Source organism: Triticum aestivum, chromosome 3B, assembly GCF_018294505.1.
Source record: "Triticum aestivum cultivar Chinese Spring chromosome 3B, IWGSC CS RefSeq v2.1, whole genome shotgun sequence".
Taxonomy (NCBI): Eukaryota; Viridiplantae; Streptophyta; class Magnoliopsida; order Poales; family Poaceae; genus Triticum; species Triticum aestivum.
This window is the reverse complement of record NC_057801.1, coordinates 393,850,148-393,858,659: the sequence shown is the minus strand read 5'-3', so window position 1 is coordinate 393,858,659 and position 8,512 is coordinate 393,850,148.

Here is an 8,512-nt window from a genome sequence, read left to right as displayed (position 1 = left end):
ATTGATCTAGGTTTTCATCTCGGTGCTACCGATTGGACCAACTCGGCGCTACCAATTTGTTGTGACTGCATGCAGTTGCACATCTCGGTGCCACCGATTTGTTCCACCCGGTGCCACAGACAGCAGACGGGTATATATATATCCAATGGACCGTACGGTTGAAAATTACTTCAAACATCACGAACCCGCGCCCGGTTGTTGCCGCCCTCTTGGTCTCCGGATCTTCGCCATCATCTCCTATGCACCTTCGTCACAGGAATCCGCTGCCGTCAATGGAATCTGCTTTGTCGTTGCCGCCGTAGAGGATCTCCATCGAGTTAGGGTGAGATTCGATCTCCTCGTGCTTCTTTTCTCTGATTCAATGCACAAGGATATTTCCATGTATCTTGCCATGATTGCAATGCCTCTATCCACCAGATTAGTTCCTTAGAATAGATTCGAGCAAAAAATTAGGTTTAGGTTTCCGTCGAACACATCTCGGACCGACAGAATAGGAATTTTCGGTCCCACCGATTTGGCCCTGGCCATTGCACAAGTACAACTCGGTTCCACTGAAACGTACTAATCGGTGAGACTGAAAGTAAAGTTTCAGTGAAACCCTAGCAACTCGGAGCCACCGAACCACATCTCGGTCCCACCGAAATGGAGTGTTTTGGTTCTGTGAGTGCTTTGCTTTCACCGAAATGACCAACTTGGTAGCTCCGAAATGCATTCCGCGAAAACCTAGAAGTACAGTTTGAAAAACTATCTGTTTTTTGTGATAACTTGTCTACTCTGCCCATACCCATCTATTCATAGGGTTTGTTTGCAAGATGTCAAGTGCAAGTGACAGTCAGAATCAATCAGAGTAGAATGTTGATCTCAGTGAGGGTTCTAGTCCCAATGAGAGCTACTATGAGGGCATTAGGTGTTCTCTAGATCTGCCAAAGGATGCCACCAGAACTAAAAAGAAGAGAACCTCATATGATGAGGATGAAGACTTTGTGGATAGTGAGGCCACATCAAAGAAGAAGGTTGTTTTTAGGAAGGAATATGGTACTTCTGCTAGTACTAGTCCAAGTGCCAAGGAAAGGACTATTGTCAGAAAAGTGCCACTGTCAAGGGCAAGCAAAGCCTCAGCTCCAAAGGATACAATGACATTCACACTTGAGGAGCCAAGTGATGAAGAGGCTGATGCCAGCAAGAAGAAGAAGAGGGCTAGAAAGACTACTGATGTGGTCATTGGCAAACCTTCCATGAGGGAAGATGATCATGATGAGGAGGAAGAACCACAAGTTGAAGCACCTCCAGCAAAGACACAAAAACTGATGTCAGATGCTATGAAGACAACTACTCCCTCCAAGCCCAAGTCCAAGCCCAAGGTTTCTGCTCCTAAGAGTTCTACAAGAAATATCTCTGTTGCTGAGAAGAACAAGGCCCCAGTGCCCGAGGTTGAGGTTGATGATGAGCCACTAGTGCTCAGGAAGCTCAAGCCCAAGATCCTAGATCATGACAATGCTCATCCTGTAGCTGAAAACATGATGCTCAGGAAGGATAAGGGATTGAGAGAGTGGAGGAAGATTGACCCCTATTCTGTCACAAGGAGGACTGCTTGCGATTATCGCTTTCACACCAGAGAACAACAAGATTTCTATGAGACTATTTTGCTTGATAAGAAGCCCATCGTCAGTGGCATGAAGTGGGTGGACCAGAAATATATTGATGTAAAGGAAGACTATTTTCCCCATGTTCATGAGAGTTTTAGACTTGCAGGTGTTGACAAATCTGTTGGTCAGAAGCTCACCAAGTGGAACGATGAGATGATCATTCAATTTTACTCCACAACTCATTTCTATCCAGATGTGAGGATTGCATGGATGACTGAGGATTCCAAGTACCAGTCAACCATTTCTGAGTGGACTGCACTCCTTGGTGCCCCTAAGGAAGAAGAGAACAACATTGATGTGTACGAGAAGCCCAGGATGGACCACAACTCTATTGAAAATATGTACAAGGAAACCCCTCCCAAGGATCTTGAGAGTCAAAGCTTGGTTCGGTAAAGCACTTGCTAGCTGGTTTGGCCACCACAGACACAATCTTGAGGCATACTCTTTTTCCCAAGTTCGGAGATGACAAGATGATACATGGTCACTCCATCAATTTGCTCCATTTGTTTGACACCCCTCAGAAGTTCAAAGTCATGAGTTTGATTGTTGAGACGGTCAAGAGGACAACTGCTGATCATAAGAGATCTTGTGGATATGCTCCACATATTCAGATGCTCATCAACTCCAAAGTCGGAATGAGCACTTATCTACTTGATCGTGAACATCTCCCTCTTCAGCCTGAGTTTGAAGATAATGTGGTGGTGATGGATCCCTCACACCCTACATCAATTGTGGCTCAAGAGAAACTCAAGAGGCCACAACACCCAATGCTCCAATAGCCAACCTCAAGTCAAAGAATGACGATTTGACATATCTGCTGGAGGCAACCCTAAGGATTGAGAGGAATCTGCCAACATCTTCAAGAACCAGGAGAGTCTAGAGCGGATTGTTGAGACAAAGATTCATGATCTTGATGTGAAGATCAGAGAGGTTCAAACTATCATGGAGAAACCTAGAGATGATGCTGACAGTGGAGATGATAGACCTACTACTCAGAGGTTTCAGACTATACCTAGGGCACCCAGATCTTCAGTCGTGCTAGTTGTAGATACGAGGACCACTCATTTTGCACCTGCCGCTACTGCCACAGCACCACCTCCAGTTTCTACTCCACCAGTCCAGCAGACATCGTCAGAAGCATTTGCAGACGCACTTATCTCGATGCCATATGCGCACACCGAAGCCATCAGCCAGAAGTCACCTTCAGGAGCTCCCAAGGATCGTGCCTAGAAAGATGCATAGATCTATACCTTTTCGAGCTTTTTGGTACTTGTTGCCAAAGGGGGAGAAATTGTATAGATCATTAGGCTGAGAGAGAGAGAGAGAGTCTCGCTTTTGCTCCTTGGTTTTTCTTGAGTTCTTTCTACTATGTTCGTTTGATTTGTGCTACTTGATCGTTATGCTTGTGAGATAATACGCTTTTGGTGTGTGATTGATCATATTATGCTTCATGTGATGCTTAATGCTTATCTCTATCACTATTTATGTATGATCATTCACTTATGTCTTTGGTGATGCGTGCATGTTATTTCACTCATATCATTTTGTGCGCTCCACCAAGATGCATGTGACTTGGTAGAGTGACCCATGATCCTAATCGGTTGTGCATTTCCATTCAAACACAATTTTTTTATAATGCACAAATTTAGGGGGAGCTCTTCCTTATCACATACTTCTCAAAGCGACGATGTGTTCAATTCATTTAACCATTTGTTGAAGCATTGATCTATATGTTGTCATAAATTACCAAAAGGGGGGAGATTGAAAGTGTAACTAATCCCCGGGTGGTTTTTGTAATTCATAACAACATATATCTCATTGAACTAATATCCATTCAAGATAAATATTTCAGGATGTTCAATGGTTGGAATGACATGACATAGAGATGTGGACCCCTCAAAATGATAAGGACAAGGATTGGCAAAAGCTCAAGACTCTACATTTTTGTTAAGTGATCCAAGATCACATTGAGTCCATAGGGAAAGCCAATACTATTAAAAGGGGATGAGGTGTTGGCTTAATGGTATACCTTTGCTCAATGTGGCTTAGTGAATTGCTACGACGGTCAAAACTCCAAACCCCTCACCTTTCTCGATATCCAAATATGTCAACCTAATTCCACTCAGGTCCCACCGCAACGATATTTCCCCATCCCAGGGCATCCGGAGTTCGTTTTGACATAGCCAGCCTACCAACACGCCTTAATTGAAGTGCCTACTACCGAGATGCAAAACCATGCCTTCTTCACGTTGTCGTGGAGAGTCGGTGGTCCGCCTATTGTTTAAGTGATGTCGCTGGAGCCTCTGACATGATGTGGAGTTGAAACCAAGAAGTTTGTAATGGCAAGGAGAGATTATCGCCTACGTCGTGAAGATCTCCAAGTAAGGCCAGTCTTCATGGGAGATGGCCATCATGGACTAGGGACAGGTTGCTTCTCTTCGTGGGCCTTCGTGGGTGGAGCCCTCCGTGGACTCGCGCAACCGTTACCCTTCGTGGGTAGAAGTCTCCATCAACATGGACGTACGATAGCACCACATATCGGAACCACGCCAAAAATCTCCGTGTCTCCATTATGTTTGCCTTCTCCAAACCCTTCCCTTTACCTTCATATACAATGTTTTACTTTCTGCTGCTATACCCTTAGAATTGCATGTGTAGGTTGATTGCTTCACTTGTCATAATTGCTAAAATCTTCCCACGACTAAAATTGGGAAAAGGATAGATTTTTATTTGGTCAAGTAGTCTAATCACCCCCCCCTCTAGACATACTTTCGATCCTATAGCCGTGTGCGCAACCATCGTTCCTCGAGGTACAAGATCATGTGGGAGCGTGACCCGACCCTTCCCATCTATCATTGTTGATGCCTTGGTGAGAGTACGCCCGAGGGGAGACCTTGGTTCGGTGGCTAAATCGCTCAAGAGCGTGTTGCTGGATTTGAAGGAGTGGAGCTCCAAGAATTTTGGCAATGTACTTCGTGATATAGAGAAATTAAGAGTTGAGCTTGAATCACTTCAATTACTTAATGCTGATCGGGCGAAGATTCAAGAGAAAAAATGAATCAATTGGATGAACTCCTTTACCGCGAGGAGATGCTTTGGCTTCAAAGATCACGGATAACCTGGCTAAAGGAAGGGGACAAAATACCTCCACCGTAGATCTGTATGGCGGGCGAGGAGAAATTTTGTTCAGAGATTAAGAAAACAAGATGGGACATGGTGTTCAGCTCCCACATGCATGGAGAGGATGGCGTCTTCTTACTTTCAGGAGGTTTATACTAAAGACCCCCACTATTTCTCCAACCTTGATGTTGGATTGTATGGCTTCTAAGGTAACCGCTGATATGAACATTTCATTATGTGCACCATTTACTAAACAGGAAGTGTCAGATGCATTATTTCTGATCGGGCCTCTAAAAGCACCGGGGGTGGATGGTCTCCCCGCTAGGTTTTATCAGAGAAATTGGACGATGCTTAAGGTGGAAATTATAGCGGCGGTTTTAAGATATATTTTTTTTTGAAACTGGGTCTATGCCAGAGGGAGCGAATGTTACTGCAATTGTCTTAATACCCAAAGTGTAGTACCCAAAAGAGATGAAAGATTTCAGACCAATTAGCCTTTGTAATGTGGTTTACAAGATTGTCTCGAAGTGTCTAGTAAATCGTCTCAGGACTCACCTGACCGAGTTAATTTCTGAAAATCAAAGTGCTTTCATTTCAGGGAGACTTATTTCAGATAATTCTATAATTGCATTTGAATGCATTCATCATATCCATACACAGAGAAGCTCACCACTGTGTGCATATAAGTTGGATCTGTTGAAGGCCTATGACCGTGTGGATTGGGACTTTCTGGAAGGCGCCCTAATCAAATGGGGTTTTGCACCATAGTGGATTTATCTTCTCATGGCTTGTGTGAAATTAGTGAAATACTCGGTTAAATTTAATGGGAAGTTGTTGGATTCTTTCATACCCACGAGGGGGCTTCGTCAAGGTGACCCTTTGTCGCCCTTTCTATTCTTAATTGTTGTTGACACCTTGTCTACTTTTGTGCATAAGTATGTGGCGGAGATGGGCCTAAGGGAAGTGACTATTTGTCGTAGGGCCCCTACTATCACACATCTGTTATTCGCAGATGACTCTCTTTAATTTTTTGAAGCGTCACCACAACAGGCAATGTTGATTAAAGATTTGTTGAGCACTTATTCGTTTTCAACGGGACAACTCATAAACCCCTCAAAGTGTTCCATTCTTTTTTCTGACAAATGTCCTAGTGCGGTGATGGATGAAGTGGAAGGAGTTTTGGATATCTCTCAATAGGTGTTCGACCCAAAGTATTTGGGTCTGCCGGTTCCCGATGGAAGAATAAATAAGGGTATGTTTGAAATAGTGCAGGTTAGCCTCAGTAAAAGTCTTGGTGATTGGAGTGGGCAGTATATGTCTTCTGGTAATAAGGAAATTCTGATAAAAGCAGTTGCCCAAGTAATTCCCACATCTGTTATGAGTGTTTTCGTTTGCCCGCATCGGTCTGTGATGATCTTACTCGTATGATGCAGCAATACTGGCGGGGAGTTGAGAAGGGCAAAAGGAAGATGGCATGGCTGAGTTGGAATAAAATGGTATTACCAAAGTCTAAAGGGGGTATGGGTTTCCGTGATATGTGTGCTTTTCACCAGGCTCTTCTAGCAAAACAAGCATGGAGACTGTTGGACACCCCATAAAGCTTATGTGCACGTTTATTGCGTGCGAAGTACCCAGAGGGTAATTTGTTAGATACAATCTTTTCTGGGAATTCGTTGGCTGTCTAGAAGGGGATTGAATATGGACTTGAGTTGCTCAAGAAGGGTGTGATTTGGCGAGTTGGTAATGGGCAGTCTGTTAGAACGTGGCGGGACCCTTGGATCCCTAGAGGCCCGTCCTTCAGACCAATTACACCATAGGGCAGTTGCAGGCTCAACTATGTTTCAGACTTCTTGGATGAACATGGTGTATGGAATTCTGAACTTTTATCACAAACTTTTTGGCCAATGGATGTTAAGGAAATTTTGAAAATCAGGGCGTCACCAAGGCAACGGGAGGATTTTATTGCCTGGCAGCCAGAGCGCACAGGCATGTTTACTATTTGTAGTGCTTACCATGTAGCCATGAGTACACATGAGGACCAATTTGGTAATGAAGCCTCTAGCTCCTGTCCGGATGGGTCGAGGAGACTTTGGAATCTAGTTTGGCAAGCTAAAGTTCCACAAAAGATGAACATTATTGCATGGAAAGCGAGTTCCGGAGCATTGGCAACAACAAAAAATAAATCTATCCATCATCTACAGATGTCCACTATGTGGTATACATGAAGAATCATCTTTCCACACGTTAGTGACATGTGATCACACCGTTGGTTTATGGGAGTGCATGCGCCAGTTTTGGCCGTTGCCGCTAAAATCTACACTTTGTAGTTTTGGCCGTTGCCGCTAAAATCTACACTTTGTGATACGGACCAGGATTGGCTATTGCTAGTACTTGATAAGTGCCAAGAGGACACCCGGAGCATGATTATTTTATTATTATGGCGCATATGGCATGTACAAAATGACATAGTGCATGGGAACGAGGTACCTCCGATTACTACGTCTGTAGAGTATCTATGCAACTACTGGCAATCTATTAATGCAGCCCAAAGGTACTCCGTGGAAGATATCCTAAAGGGCAAGATGCCACTTATTATCGAAACAGTTAAGGCCACGCCAAGGATTCCTAATACACTTGCCTGGACGCCTCCTCCGGTGGGTAAGGTGGCGCTCTCGGTCGATGGCGCTTTTTCTGAATCGGATGGCACTGCGGCCTCAGGGATGATCTTACGGCACATTGATGGGACTGTCATATTTGTTGCGTACAGGTATTGTTCAACTGTAATAATGCACTGAAAGCGGGGATACATGCGATGACGCAAGGCGTGGCTCTTGCACTACAACACACCAGGCTTCCAGTCATCGTGCAGTCAGATTCGTCTATGGCACTATCTATTTGAAAGGTGAATCTCTCTTCGGTCACCATACGGCCATCTTGCCCTGGAGATCAATGCCCTGAGAGAGGGCCGGGAGTTTATTCCACAGAAGCTTCACCGTACCCAAAATAGAGTTGCAGATTGCTTAGCGAGATATAGTCGTACTGAATGAAGCACAGCTGTCTGGCTACATAGAGGGCCCCCGTGTACCGAGGATTTCTTGCCTCTCAATTGCAACTCTATCATTTTGGAATAAAACTCTTTTTAGCCCCGCAAAAAAAAAAGCAATGGAACTCTCAGAAATCAGTTCGCTGAACTGCATGAGGTATGCCATGAACAAAAAGTCTTTGTTGGGGAGATGGCTAATAGGAACTGGATTCTCAGTTGTAGGAAATGGCTAATTGCTGATCAAATGATCCAGCCGAACAGGCTAAGGAGAATTCTTCTTCCTGTAGCTATAAGGGATGTGGGTGAGGATATTTCTAGATGGACATGGAATATTAAGAAGAAATTCACTGTTAAATCTGTCTACAACCATTTGTATGACATGGGTCAGGACAGATCTTTCAAGCATTTGTGTAAAACTGAGATTCCATTAAAAATAAAAAACCTGGTTGTGGCTAATTTGGCATAATGCTATAGCTATCAAGGACAATATGCTGAAAAGAAACTGGGCAGGTGACCCTTTGTGCCGATTCTGCCCAGAGAATGAGGATATTAATCACCTCTTCTTTGGCTGGAACCTGTAGGTCTTTCCGTTTTTGGTTGTTTCTCGTTTTGCATCAAGACGCTTTATATTTGTTCAATTATCTGATGATAGATTGATAGTGGAACCCAATCCAATATGGATTGTATTGAAGAAGAAAAATCT